Source organism: Budorcas taxicolor, chromosome 23 (assembly GCF_023091745.1).
Source record: "Budorcas taxicolor isolate Tak-1 chromosome 23, Takin1.1, whole genome shotgun sequence".
In the NCBI taxonomy this organism is placed as follows: domain Eukaryota; kingdom Metazoa; phylum Chordata; class Mammalia; order Artiodactyla; family Bovidae; genus Budorcas; species Budorcas taxicolor.
This window is the reverse complement of record NC_068932.1, coordinates 15272869-15287474: the sequence shown is the minus strand read 5'-3', so window position 1 is coordinate 15287474 and position 14606 is coordinate 15272869. Positions and strand designations below refer to the sequence as shown.

Here is a 14606-nt window from a genome sequence, read left to right as displayed (position 1 = left end):
TTATTTTTCAGGGCAGTCAATATAATCTAAATTACAGAGTTGTTTGCTGAGTCCACAGTCAGAAGAAAGCAGGGCAGCTCTGACCTGCGCCACCAGCTTCCAGCCATTCCTGAGCCTCTGACAGGTATTGGGGGTGGGGGGGAAGCAAGTATCCAGGGAGGCTGAGGGATGCGCAGGTAGAGGCAAGGAGCCATGACATGGCTAATCTCAGCATCTGGATGGTGTGGGCTCCTCGGCAGATCAACTGTGTCACATGACGCAGGTGGGAGTACATCTGCTAAGCTGCAGTTCACTTTTGCTATCATAATGTCATTATTTGAAATATCAGCTGTGATTTTTATGATGAATGCCAGGGATGAAAAAAACAAAGCAGGCTTCGGCAAGAATGTCATACCACATTCTATACTAACTGTTTAACAAACCACACGTTATATTTTTCTGGTTATAAAAGTAACACACACTAACTGTAGTAAATTTGGGAAAAGTCTGGTAAGTAGAAAGTAGGAAAGATAAGGTAAGATCATTGGGTAAGTCTCAAATTTTGTTATAACTTCTTTCCAGTTTTTTCCCCATGAATACAGATTTCTTAATAGAACTGAAATTATACTGTTTGTACCATTCTTCTCCTGCTTCTCTTGTTTAATATTATATTCTCTAAAAGAAACTTTGGAACATAATAAAATCTATATCAACTTTAGCAATCTCTATCCTAACATTCTAAATCTTATTTTAAAAAGAAGATCTAGAGAAATCACAGGCTGTCCACCACCCCCCACCCCCCCGCCCGAAATCATGTGTCATCTCATCTGTTTGATATACTTGTAAACACTGCCCTATGCTTTGAGTACAACAAATTCCAGATTGCTCAATCTTGCTTCCAAGGGCTGGTCAACCAAAGGGTATGTGCATGTGTGCTAAGTTACTTCAGTTGTGTCCAACTCTTTGTGACCCTATGGACTGTAGCCTGCCAGGCTCCTCTGCCCATGGATTCAACCAAAGGGTAGGATTCATTCATTCACTCATTTAACAAATTATTTTCTGAACACCTCCTGTGTGCCAAATCCTTTGGTAAGCCGAGTTAGATGGTCCATAAAACCGATGGGTCTAGTTGAAATTTATTAAAGGGATATTTGCTAGGTTTAAGTGACATTTTATGATATTAAACTAGGCCCAACAGAGCCAAGTTTGAGGGGCAGCTGATCAAAACTACCCTCTCCAGTTCATCAACCTGACATCCACCTGAGCCAGGGTGGTCTAACTCCTGTTCCTTGAACCTGCCTTTCACCTGCCTTTCTGGGTCTTTCTCATCACACCAAAGACCCCCTACCTTCCTTTCTGCAGAACCACATTCCATGCAGGAAGCTCTTTTGAACAGTGACTGTGAGCCTTATTCTCAAACTGTTGCCACACCAACTGTGCAGAACCATCCACTCTTTAGACAACCTTAACTGCCCCTGTTCCTGAGTGAGGTGGTGGTAAGTATCCATGGCAAGTGCCAGAGACTTGTTTCCTTTATTTCCCACAGCTACACACTGCATGCATCACTGCTAATCACCTAAACATTCCTCTCCTGAACTTCACATGAATCCAGCTCTGAAAGGATCTTTCAGGAAAAATATTCTACCCTCTCAGTTGCTGTAGGAGATGTAAATATAGGTATACGTATGCACACACATGCATACGTATACCTATATCTATACATGTATTTACATATATGTATTTTATATATTTTTTCTGTATATATATATATATATACACACACACACACATATACATACACACACACACATTTTTTTCCTGTCCTGACTGATGGCCTTGGTTGCTTTCCTGCAGTAAGAGAACAGCTAAAGGAAATGCTCCGGGGCTCCAGGGCCAGCTCCACTTTCGGACTCTCAGCACATCACCTGGCCTGTTCCTTCTCACCTTTCAGACTTCAGCTCGTATGTCATCTCCTCAAAAAGGCTTTACCTGCTCTAAGGCAGTCCCTTCACCCCTCCCACTCATCACTTTCTGTAATATTACCCGGCCTGATTGTCTTCTGAGCACGTCCTGTCACTGGAAATTCTATGCATTACTTATTTGTACACTAGTCACTTGTTGGCATAGCCTGACTAGAGCCAGAACTTCCTGACAGCTGGGAACATGCTGGTTTCATTCATTGTCGTGTTCCCAGCAAGGGAATGGGAACTCAATAAATCTATACAGAATAAATAAATGAATCACCTTCTGCTTCACTGCATATACCTGTTGCCTTCTACTTCCCAAGGTGATTCGTAGGAAAGATCAAATGAGACCAGGTATGCCAAGGTGCTTTGAAAGGAAAGACTCCACATATGATGTGGTTATCATGCATGGAAAGGCAGCTCATGAAGCCCTGAGCACCTCAAGGGGCCCCCTTCCTGACCCTGCACAGTATGTGCCCCTCCTCGTTTCTCCACTCCTCCTAGTCAGAGACTTGTCTGGAATCTAAAAATGCCACTCCACCTGGCAAACCATCAAAACAGAATGCAACCCAATAATTTATTATAAGGTGAGGCCTGTCAGTGAGCCTCAAATAAGATGATACTAGTGGGACTCAAATAACAAGATGCTACTTAGGAAGGAAGCGATCTGCCAGGAGGGCAAACGTAGAAGAAAAACTACAAGGATATTCCCTGCCCTAAACCAGTGGGGTTCAACGAGCATGAACTGAGTGCCTGCATATTCCAGGTCCTGGGCTCAGCCCTAGGGACAGAGAGGTAACGGAGACCATCACAGTGGAGTAGCAGACACAGATGCAAAATTGAAAACCCAAAGTCGATGAAGTGAATCTGGCATGAGGGCAGTCAGTGAAGGCTTTGTAGAGTGATTGACACCTAAACTGAACCTAAAGGACAGAGGAAAGAGGGCTGGGGACCAGTGGGCAGCCCAAGGTGAGGCACAGAATGGAAAGACCATGTGCTGTGTTCCGGGAGCTCCAGGTAGTGAACGCATCGGGTATTTACTGCTGGAGTATCTGGTGTGTCAGGGGACGAGCCAGAGCAGAGGGGCTGGGAGATGTACCCAGAGAGATGGGTGGGTGGTCACTCTCTCACAGGTAGCAGATCAGAGCCGTTTCAAACACAGGCCTGTGGAGGCCTTGTGGACATGAGTCCACTCACTGGGGAGATGAGCCCAGCTCCTGGACCTCAGAGGGCCGGACTTGCCTGGAAGCAGAAACAGGACAAATGCAAAAAGTCAACCAAACTTCACTGTGCTATAAGCAGGGAGGATATGAGTCGGGAGGAGCTAGGCTTGGGGAACTAGACAGACACCCCAAGGGAAAATTCTTCCCACACGTGCTGGAGGACATGGGCTGCCTGTGGAGTTGATTCGGGGCTGCTGTGGAGCCCAGCTCTCAGCCATCTCACCCTCGGATGGTGCAGCTTCCTAACTGCCTGGCAGAGCTTCACAGCGACTGAGTCAGTGCTGAACAGAGGGAAGAGGAGAAAGAAGAACCAATGTGATTTCCTGAGACTGAGCCAAAGTAGAATCTCCTGAGCCCTAAATGAAGGCAGCAGAAAGGAAGAGAAGGAAAAGGAGGGCCCTGGTATTTTGCACAAAATACCCAAGTCCCAAATTTGCTTACAATATAATATGATTCAGAGCACCAAAGGCAGGAAAACCAGAAAGAGAAAGAGAGGTGGATGGAGAGAGAGAGAGAGAGAGAGAGAGAGAGAGAGAATGATTGGGGTGGGACAAAGCAAGTACAGAAAAGGTTGCCCTTCCTTTCCCTTCTCAGCTGTCCTTACACTCAAGAAATTTCATATGTTCAAGAAAAAATGGGAGAGTCAGTTCTAGTGAGGTGGATGAATCTGGAGCCTGTTATACAGAGGGAAGTAAGTTAGAAAGAGAAAAACAAATATTGTATATTAATGTACATATATGGAATCTAGAAAAATGGGACCGAAGAAGCTATTTGCAGAGCAGGAACAGAGTCAGAGAGGGGAAGGAGACTGTGGATGAATTGAGACAGTAACATCAAAACATATACATTACCATCTGTAAAATAGATAGCTAGCGGGAAGTTGCTGTATAATACAAGGGAGCTCAACTCGGTGAGTGACAACCTAGACGGGTGGGAGGCCCAGCAAGGAGGGGACATATGTATACTTACGGCTGATTCACATTGTTGTATGGCAGAAACACAACTTTGTAAAGCAATTATCCTCCAACTAAAAAAAAAAAAAGAATAAAGGGAACAATATACCAATGTCTCACTGGGACATATGATATATTTTCAGGAGCTCCCAGTGAGAATTGAAAATTTTATGTATTCATTTTGATGGTATCTGTAAGAAGAAAAATGTTTTCAAAACCAACCCACCCCTGCCCAAATCAATCACTCCAACTTTGGCTTGGACATGGAGATCCAGAAGAAAGTCCCTATCTCATTAGCGTACATCCTCCTCTTCCCTTTCTCCCCACTACTTCCAGCTCCTCCAGCTTAAGGCAGAGAAAGGATCCTGGCAAGGTTAAATACAGCAGGTGGCTGAGCCTGACACAGAAATTCCCTGTCCTAAGGTTCGTAACATATTAGTAATTGATCCCTTGGTGAGGTAGGGAGAACTAGGGCACCAAGAAGTGGGGCAATAGATTACACCTCCATTGCCCATCCATGTCTCCATCTAAAACACAAAGAGTTCAGCCTCTCTCATCTCCTTCTGCAACACCACAACAAACAAGGTCTCCTTCCTTGAAGCCACCACAGTGTGCGGGAATCTCAAGAAGTAGCATTTTCTATTACTTGATTTTACTTTATCTTATTAAATACCTTTAGTATACCCCTTAATGTGTCTATATATCTTTTGCCTTCTTTTTAAGTGATTTATTGAATTGATTTGTCTTTCTTTTTAATTGAAGTAGAGTTAATTTCCAATGTTATATTAGTTTCAGGTGTACAAAATAGTGATTCCATATTTTTATAGATTATGCAGAATACAAAGTCATTACCAAAGGAAAAACAGAAGCAGCAGCATTTTCTGCCTGTCCTCTTCTTTATGTACTTCTCATTACCCCAATAGTCTGCCAACTCCTGGCTTACTATTACTGATGTATCCCAGTTTCTCCTGGGCAGCCTCCTACACAGTGTGTGTGTGTACGCCAAGTCACTTCAGTCATGTTCGACTCTTTGTGACCCCGTGGACTATAGCCCACCAGGCTTCTATGTCCATGTGATTCTCCAGGCAAGAATACTGGAGTGGGTTGCCATTTCCTCCTCCAGGGGATCTTCCCAACCCAAGGATCACACTGTGTCTTGCAGAATGAGCAGATGCAAAAGGTGGAGAGAAGGTATATTCCATCTACAAAAGAATGATTAAATAAAATATAGTACATTCATATCCAGGAGAACAGGTTTTTTGTTATTTTTATAACTGAGCTCTAGATACATTTACCTAGAAAGGACCCAGGGTATATTGTTTCATTTTCTTAAGATAAAAATAAATCAAAGAACAAAACATGTTAGGAGCGCCTTATATAAAACAAAACACACAAAGTATATCATTATGTGTATGTGTATGTATAACTGTATAAACGCATAGCAAAACGTTTGAACAGCACCCACCCAACTAGGAACAGTGATTACCTCTGAAAAAGAAAAAGCAGACTTAGAGAGGGGTTATAGGGGCTTCTACTTTATCTGCAATGTTCACATTCTTTACAACCAAGAACGTGTTTACATATTGTATAATGAAAAATAACTTTTTGAAAATCTGAAATTATTATATGAGATTTTTTTTCATCCTGTGAAAGTTTGCTTTAATGCATTAAAGAACTCCTGGAAGGCAGTAGAACTAGTTCCCACTTGGGCATGGGTTTGTTTATCCTGCTTATCTTTAGTTAGAGCCAACAACGCTAATGATTCTGAACAGCACTGGCCACTCCTTGGCCATCCCAACCCCTCCCACCCACGGCTTCAACTATCACCTCTAAGTGGATGACTCCCAAATGCCTCTTTCTAGACACAGCCGCTCCCACGAGCTACAGTCCTGACTTTCCAACTTCCTGTTGGATACAGCCAACACCCCAAGTACAAAACCAGACTCCTGCCCTCCCTTCTCTCCTTAACTCAATTCTTCTGCCTAACTTCCTCCTTCCTATTAACTGGCACCTCCTTCTTCCCAGGAATTCAGAAAGGAAACTTCCCAGTTATCACTAGCTCTCTTCATCCACACACCCACCTAGTTACTTGTCATATTCTGATGATTTTTCTAAAATTTTTTTCCCAGCTGTTGGCCACTGACAGCACCCCCTGGTCAGACCCTTTCCATTCATCATCTGGACTAGTGCAATCTCCTTCTAAATGGTCTCCTTATAAATCAGAGACTGAGACTGACACTTACACACTACTATATATAAAATAAATAACTAATAAGGACCTACTTGTAGCACAGGGAACTCTACCCAATATTCTGTCACGGTCTATATGGGAAAAGAATCTAAAAGGAGTGGATGTACGCATAACTGATTCACTTCACTTTATACCTAAAACTAACATAATATTGTAAGTCAATTATACTCCAACAAAAATTTTAAAATAAATAAGCGGTCTCCTTGTCCCTGACTACTTTGATCCATCTGCTAGATGCCCAACTTCCCATTTGGTGAAGGCCTAACATTCCAGACTGTTGAGGTCATTTTTAGCCTCTGTTCCATCACCTATTGTATTAGCTGTTTTGCCAACTTTGAGTCATCTGCGAATTTGGAAATAAGGTTTTTTGCCTTCATCCAACTCTGACAAAAATGTTAAACGAAGTTGAGCCAAAGAAAAGCCTCTGGCCTACAGATATCTTTCCCAGGGAACCCAGAACGTATCACTAGAGGAAAGACAGCAACCTAAAAAAAAAAATAGGCTCAGACACCTTTCATATACCATCTCATTTAAACCTTACAACAAATCCTGGTACTGAGTATTGTTATCTTAATTTTACAAGTTTAAAACTGAGGTTGAGAATGGCTAGGTACTTTTGTGAAAAGCTTACGACTGAAGCGACTTAGCAGCAGCAGCAGCATTAAGTGATAGAGTTTAGATTTTTACACAAATTTGGGTTGATTGCACAGATAGTCGTTTTTCTGCCACACAGTTAGAACTTTCCATGGATCCTCCCCTTCTAATAGATACAGCACACACCTCTTCACCTACTTTAAGGGATTTTCATATTCTAGCTTCAAACCTACCCTTGTAACAGTAAAGACTATACCATGTGTCCAACACATGGTATAATGTGTTATATGCTTTATTTATGCATAATTTATTTATTATGCATATAATAGTTTATATGCTTTATTTCCTTTAATCCATGTCAAACCTATGAGGTAGGCACCACACTTAAGTCCATTTTACTGACTCAGAAGCTGATGCATAGTGAGATTAAAAATAGCTTAATCTGTAAATTAAAAACTAACTCAATTAAAAAAAAAAAGATCTATTAAAGTTACCCAGCTAGTAAACAGCAAAGCTAGATTTGAAAGTAGGGTCTGCCTGACTAGAGAAATACTTAGGAGGTAGAATGGACAGGAAGTTCAGTTCACACCGTCAGTCTACATTTATGGAGCACTTTTGTCACAGGCTGAATACTGTGCTGGAGCTAGAGATCACAGAAGTGAACCCTGCCCCTGGCTTCAGAAACGCTCAGTCCCTTCAATCCTGTCTGATTCTCTGTGGCCCCATGGACTGTAGCCCACCAGACTCCTCTGTCCATGGGCTTCTCCAGGCAAGAATACTGGAGTGGGTTGTCCTCCTCCAGGGGATCTTCCCCACCCAGGGATCAAACACGCATCTCTTATGTCTCCTGCACTGGCATGAGGGTTCTTTACCACTAGTACCACCCGGAAAGACCCTGCCTTCATGGAGCACATGATTTATTGGGAAAGATAGATATGGAAATGGAAGGTAGCAGAGTGTGGTAAATACGGGGAGAGAGAAGCTCAGGAGGTAGGGATGGGTGGGGGGTGTGCTTGGAGAGCTGAAGTTTCCAGCCTTGTTAACTGAATCTATAAAGATTCTATCCACTGTGATAGGGACTGTGGGAGAAACAGGTTTGGGAAAAGACTGAGTTCAATTTGAGACATGGGTTTTGGGGAAATGTCTCACAGGCAGCTGGATTTGCAGGTCTGGAGCTTAGAAGTGGGGCATGGATCACAGAAAGATCTGGAATCATTGATGAAACTCATGCAGGTGGATATATTCGAAGGATCCACAACATGTATGTAAGGCAAACAAGGAAAAGGAAGGCCTCAGAGGAGACGCTGCTCACCTGGCCAACTAGCACACTCCTGTGAACAAGACTTCTAAGGATGGCTTTATCTCTTCCCAAGCGGAAACACCTTCCCATCCTTTTCACCAAGCCAAACCCAGCTTCCTTCAAGCCCTCTCTCTGTTCCAGAAAATTCCAGCCCAGAGCTCCCTCTCCTGGACTCAGGCCATTTAACAGCTGGCCAGGGACTCAGCCATTTCTTGGTAAGGATATAGAAAATTTCAGGTATTCGTGCCCTCTCTCCCTGACTGGACTGAAAGATCTTTGATGGCTAATCCTGGGTATAACATTAGGAATGCAGTCAATACACTCTTTGCAGAACCAATTTAAAAAAGCATAATGAAGCAATAGCAGAGCATTTATGTGAACTAGTTTCTCCAGATGAACCTGAATGGCTTTCTCAATATAGCAGCAACCACATGCTGGGCACTCTCCCAAGCTTCCACCTGAGCCTCTGCACTGAACAGAGCTGGTCAAGGTGAGCACACCCTGCCTCTCCTTGGTCCTTCTAGTTTATACCTTAGAATGTCCTTCTTCAGTCCTAGCAGCCCTTGCTTCCAGAACTCTTCCAGTTGAAAAGAAATTTCTTCAGAAGGGAAGAAACAGGGATGAAGATGTTTTGCTTGGGAAAACGTCAAGGAGCAGCAACAGAAACCCCCTTCCCATAAGTCAAGTCAGAGTTTAATCAAGCCCCTTAAAACAAAATATTGTCCAAAATTAAAAGATGCTTGCTCCTTGGAGGAAAAGCTGTGACAAAAACCTAGACAGTGTACTAAAAAGCAAAGACATTACTCTACCAACAAAAATCCATCTAGTCAAAGATATGGTCTTTCCAGTAGTGATGTATGGATGTGAGAGTTGGACCATAAAGAAGGCAGAGCGCCAAAGAATTGATGCTCTGGAAATGTGATGCTGGAGAAGACTTGAGTCCCCTGGACTGCAAGGAGATCAAACCAGTCAACCCTAAAGGAAATCAATCATGGATATTCCTTGGAAGGACTGATGTTGAAGCCAAAGCTCCAATACTTTGGCCACCTGATGCGAAGAGCTGACTCACTGGAAAAGACCCTGATGCTGGGCAAGATTAAAGGCAGGAGAAGGGGACAATAGAGGATGAGATGATTGGATGGAATCACTGACTCAATGGACATGACTCTGAGCAAGCTCCGGGAGATGGTGAAGGACAGGGAAGCCTGGCATGCTGCAGTCCATGGGATCGCAAAGAGTCAGACACGACTGAGCAATTGAACAACAACACCACACTCTACTTTTACAATATAGAAATGATTCCCCATTCATGATATTTTATAATATCCTTCTGTAAATAAGCTGCTGCTGCTAAGTCACTTCAGTCGTGTCCGACTCTGTGCGACCCCACAGACGGCAGCCCAACAGGCTCTGCCGTCCCTGAGGTTCTCCAGGCAAGAACGCTGGAGTGGATTGTCATTTTCTTCTCCAATGCGTGAAAGTGAAAAGTGAAAGTGAAGTCACTGAGTTGTGTCCAACTCTCAGTGACCCCATGGACTTCAGCCTACCAGGCTCCTCCGTCCATGGAATTCTCCAGGCAAGAGTACTGGAGTGGGGTGCCATTGCCTTCTCTACTATAAATAAGCAAATGTCTGAAATCCTAAGGGGGAGAGTTAGTAACATCTTATTTCATAAATTAAGAGAGTATCAGATTCTCACCCTCATCATCACCTGGCTCAGGTAAGCTCAGGTCGGCAGCAGCCATGGGGGTCTTGCTCACCAGCCTCCCCCATCAGCCAGCATAGTGCTTGACACATGGGAGTGACTCGGAAGGACTGCCAAATGGATGAGACAATGTTGAGTGGGTGAGACAATAAGATTGGGAAAAAACAAAACTGTAGAAAAACAAGGAGACAGAGAATGAGGGGCGATACAGAAGTAGGAAGAGTGTGAAAAGGACTGAGTTGAAGAAACAACCAACCACCTTCTTACATTTTAGGCTCAGATTCTCCTCAACTTCTCCACAAAGATATGCACGCAGTAGCTAAATCACTGGGTCAGTTTCTCAGTCCTAAAGGTGTCAAATGCACATTTACAGTACTCACCATTTAATATTTTTGTTTTGTAACCACTTTCTCTCTTCCCTTCTCTATGCCTTAGGAACATTTTATTTTTTAACTTTTCACCTAAATGAAGACTTGACATTGAGTTTGACTCCTACTAGACTCTAAGGCTGTCTTTCAGCTTTGCTGCTTTGCTACTTAAAATCCCTTATCAATTTAGAAAAGGAGACTGAGGTCCACATTCGATGTCTGGAATCATTATGAACAGTGCCTAACCCTCTAGTGGTAGTTTCAATTCTGCCTGTTCTATGATGAGTGCAAAGAAACAAGAGTGTCCCAGTTTAAAAAAAAAAAAAAAAGACACTGCATTTTCACTTCACAGGAAAGCCCCAGTGAACCAAGCCACTGACAACACTTCACTGCCCTCACTCTCTCCCCCAGCAACAGGGCCTCCAGCTCCCTCACCATTTTTGAAGCTGCCCCTGTCACTCTCTCAGGGCAGCACAGGAGGTTTCCAGGAATTCAGTCTATGCACACTCAGGGGCAGCATGCTAATTTTAATGTCAGTCTTTGACAACCACAGCTAAAATAAATCTAACAAGAAAAACCCAACAAAGCAAACTCTAAATAGATCCGAGATGAATCTCTACTTTACAGATAGAATTCATTAACACAATGATAATTAACTGCCACCACAAGACCGAAAACATGGTTTAATGATGGAAACTTGTTAATAAAACATACCAGTAGGTCAAATACAAAAAAAAAGCACACAGTCATCTCAAAGATGATCTTTTGGCTTTTGATAAATTCAACTCCCTTTCATTAAAAAAAAAAAAAAACTATGAATATAAAACTCCTTCCTCAAACTATTTTTAACTAAAAGCAACATCATAAGTACTAGTGAACATGAAAAGCATTTCTATTAAAATCAGGAATAAAATTAAAAGGTCTACCATCCTCCCTTTTAGTTATTTATGTTCAAATTTCTGATTTAAAAGAAACAATTATTATTTGTAGACAACACAATTCTCTACCTAGAAAGTTCAGGAAAATCAGCTAAAAAATTAAGCTGATTAAATAAAAATATAAAACTTTTTTAAAAATAAGAAATATATGATTCACTGGAGTAGGAAATGGCAACTCACCCCAAAATTCTTGACTAGAAAATTCTATGGACAGAGAAGCCTGATGGGCTACAGTCCACTGGGTTGCAAGAGTTGGACAGGACTGACCATGCATGCATACACATATGATTTACACGACGGTTACTACAAACTTCAGTAAGAGATATAAAAACATTTGAGTAAATTAAGAAACATACCAGTATGGAAAGACTAAATAGATAAACCTATTAATTCTTCCTAAATTAATATATAAGTTTGCCTGTATGCTAAGTCGTGTCTGACTCTTTGTGACTCTATGGACCATAGCCCATCAGGCTCCTCTGTCTATGGGATTCTCCAGGCAAGAATACTGGAGTGGGTTGCCATGCCCTCCTCCAGGGGATCTTTCTGATCCAGGGATTGAACCCATATCTCTTTTGTCTCCTGCATTGACAGGTGGGTTCTTTACTACAAGCACCACCTGGGAAGCCCAATATATAGGTTTATTATAATCCTAATCAGAATATGAACAGATATTTAACATTTTGACAAAGTGTTTCAAAACTTAACTTATAAGAATAAGCAAGGAAAATAAGAAAAATTTTAATAATTATAATGAGAATTCAGCGTGTAATTGTTATAAGACTAAAATATTAAATAACCAAAACAGTGTGGTACTCATTAAATAATTTACATATAGATATCTTAGGCCTGAAATTGACTTTAGAATATACAAGAAAAGATTAGGAATAATCTAGGATAATCCAATAGGTATATTATTTAAGGAAATTATATATGAAATATAAATATATATATGAGGAAATAAATATATTATGAAGGAAAATAAAGTATTTAGAAAACAGATAGGTCTTCAACTCATAATATGAACAAAAAAATAATAATAATTTCAAATGAAAAGCTGAACGTAAGTAAAAACCTAAAGACCTAAGAAAAAAAAAAACAACAGTTAATCACAGAAATGAGTAAAGAGTACAAATTGAAAAGCCATGGAAGTAATCTCCAAGGAGAACAGAGACCTATCTGGCCATATGGAAAATTTTCTGCACATTAAGACACACGATAAACATTTCAAAAATATGATACTTCATTAATATATATACAGAGTATCCCATAGTAGGATAAACATAATTTGCTTAATTATGATTTATAAAGTTAGGTGAAAAGTTATAAAATGTGAAAACATGATCTCAATTTGGGAAAAAAGAAAATAAACCCAGAAAGCCATGAACCAAATGTTAGTAAGAGCACTAAACGGTAGAAATGCAGGTGATTTTGGACTTCTTTGCTGTGCCTTTCTCTGTTTCCCAAATTAGCCAAAATTAACTTGCATTGTATTATAATCAGGAAAAAATGCTAGTTGAGAAAAACAGCATCAAATGACAATGATACGTTACAGTCTTAATTCACTAAGACGTCTCAAATAAATGGACAAAGTATGTGATTAAATAATTAACCAAGAGAAAGAACAGTGATGAAATATCAATGTTTTTTATCTCTAGTAATCAAAGAAATGCACATTCAAACGACGAAGTACCAAGTCTGGTATCTCTCATTGACATCCCACAGGAAAGACTACTCTAGCACATCATTATTTGAAGCGCAAACTGTTGCAACCTTTTTAGAAAGCATTTTGCCAGTATGTATCTGGAGCCTTTAAAAAAGTTCTTTACTTTGACCTAGTAATTTCACTTCTAGGACTCTGTGCTAAAGAATTAGAGACCAAGGCAATGAAGAGTTACTTAAATAGAAAAAACTGGGGATCAACAACTGAATGCCCAAAAAGAGGGGAATCAGTAAACCCTCCGCGGGACAACATGACAGATGAGATTCAGACACAGTAATCAAGATTTTATAACATTTAATGGAAACATCTTAATGATAGAATGTTAGGCAAAGAGGCAGGATGGAAAATTGTGTATTAGGTATCTATGCCGCCTGCTAAGTTGCTTCAGTCGTGTCCGTCTCTTTGCAACCCCAAGGACTGTTGCCTGCCAGGCTCCTCTATCCATGGGATTCGCCAGGCAAGAATACTGGAGTGGGTTGCCATTTCCTTCTCCAATTAGGTATCTCTACTATGGTCTTAATTTTGCTTGACATAAAAGTTCCAGTTCTACTGCTCCCCACCCAGGTTACTTTGTCAAATCTTTGTCTCTGAGAAGACGTTTCTCCAACTCTTAAAAGTGAGAGGGGAACATTTGGATTTCTCAATTTTCCCTGTTGCAAGACACAGCATATAATAAAAAAGTAACAAACAAATCATAAATAGATGCATAACATCTGCATTAATAATTAAAAGATAGAATTTTAGTTGTTAAAATGGCTTTGGATTAAAAATTCTTTTTAATTAATTTTTTATTTAAGTATAGTTGACTTACAATGTTAGTTTCAGATGTACAACATAATGACTCAATATTTTTAGAGATTACATATACAAATTTATGATCAAATATTGACTATATTCCCTGTGCTGTACATTACATACCTGTGACTTTTTAGTACTTTTTTTAAAAAGTATGGACTGCTTCATGAATTTGCGTGTCATCCTTGTGCAGGAGACATGTTGATCTTCTCTGTATCATTCCAATTTTAGTATATGTGCTACCAAAGCTAGCACTGACTTATTTTATAACTGCTAGTTTGTACCTCTTAACTCCCTCCACCTATTTGCCCTAGCCCGTGCTCCCCTCCCCTGTGGTAGCCAGTTTGTTCTCTGTATCTGTGAGTCTGTTTCTGTTTTCTTGTATTTGTTGGTTTGTTTTGATTTTTAGATGTCACATATAAGTGAAAACATACAGTGTTTGTCTAAAAATTCTTTATTTTTTTAAACTAATAATCTAAACAAGTGACATACTTGAGATCTTCCTGACTGCTTAGTGACCATTCATCAGAGATAGACCGCATGGCTAGAAGTAAGCATGCTCTCTGACCCTCTGTAACTAATTTGATCTGGGCTTGCCTGCCTGAGTCAGGAACACACTTCACCTGTTGTCAGCCATCCCATGACTTGGCATTGGAGAAGTTCTCAGTCAGCAAAGGGTACTTAGTCAAAATCCTAGATCGAAGAGGTACCCTGGGAGAGCCTGCAAGGCTATCTGACTGCTGTTACACTGATGCCGCAGGAAAGTCACTTTTCGGAGTTCTTTTTACAAATTTATGTAGTTTCTGTGCATAAC

General features: G+C 40.8%; 1 non-coding gene across 1 annotated transcript; it reads right to left on the bottom strand.

Moving 5' to 3' along the window:
- Positions 1-13940: 13940 nt before the first annotated feature.
- LOC128068097 (U6 spliceosomal RNA) lies at positions 13941-14047 on the bottom strand. The gene has a single exon (XR_008201449.1). It is a non-coding gene; the product is annotated as a U6 spliceosomal RNA (small nuclear RNA).
- Between the last annotated feature and the right edge of the window lie 559 nt (positions 14048-14606).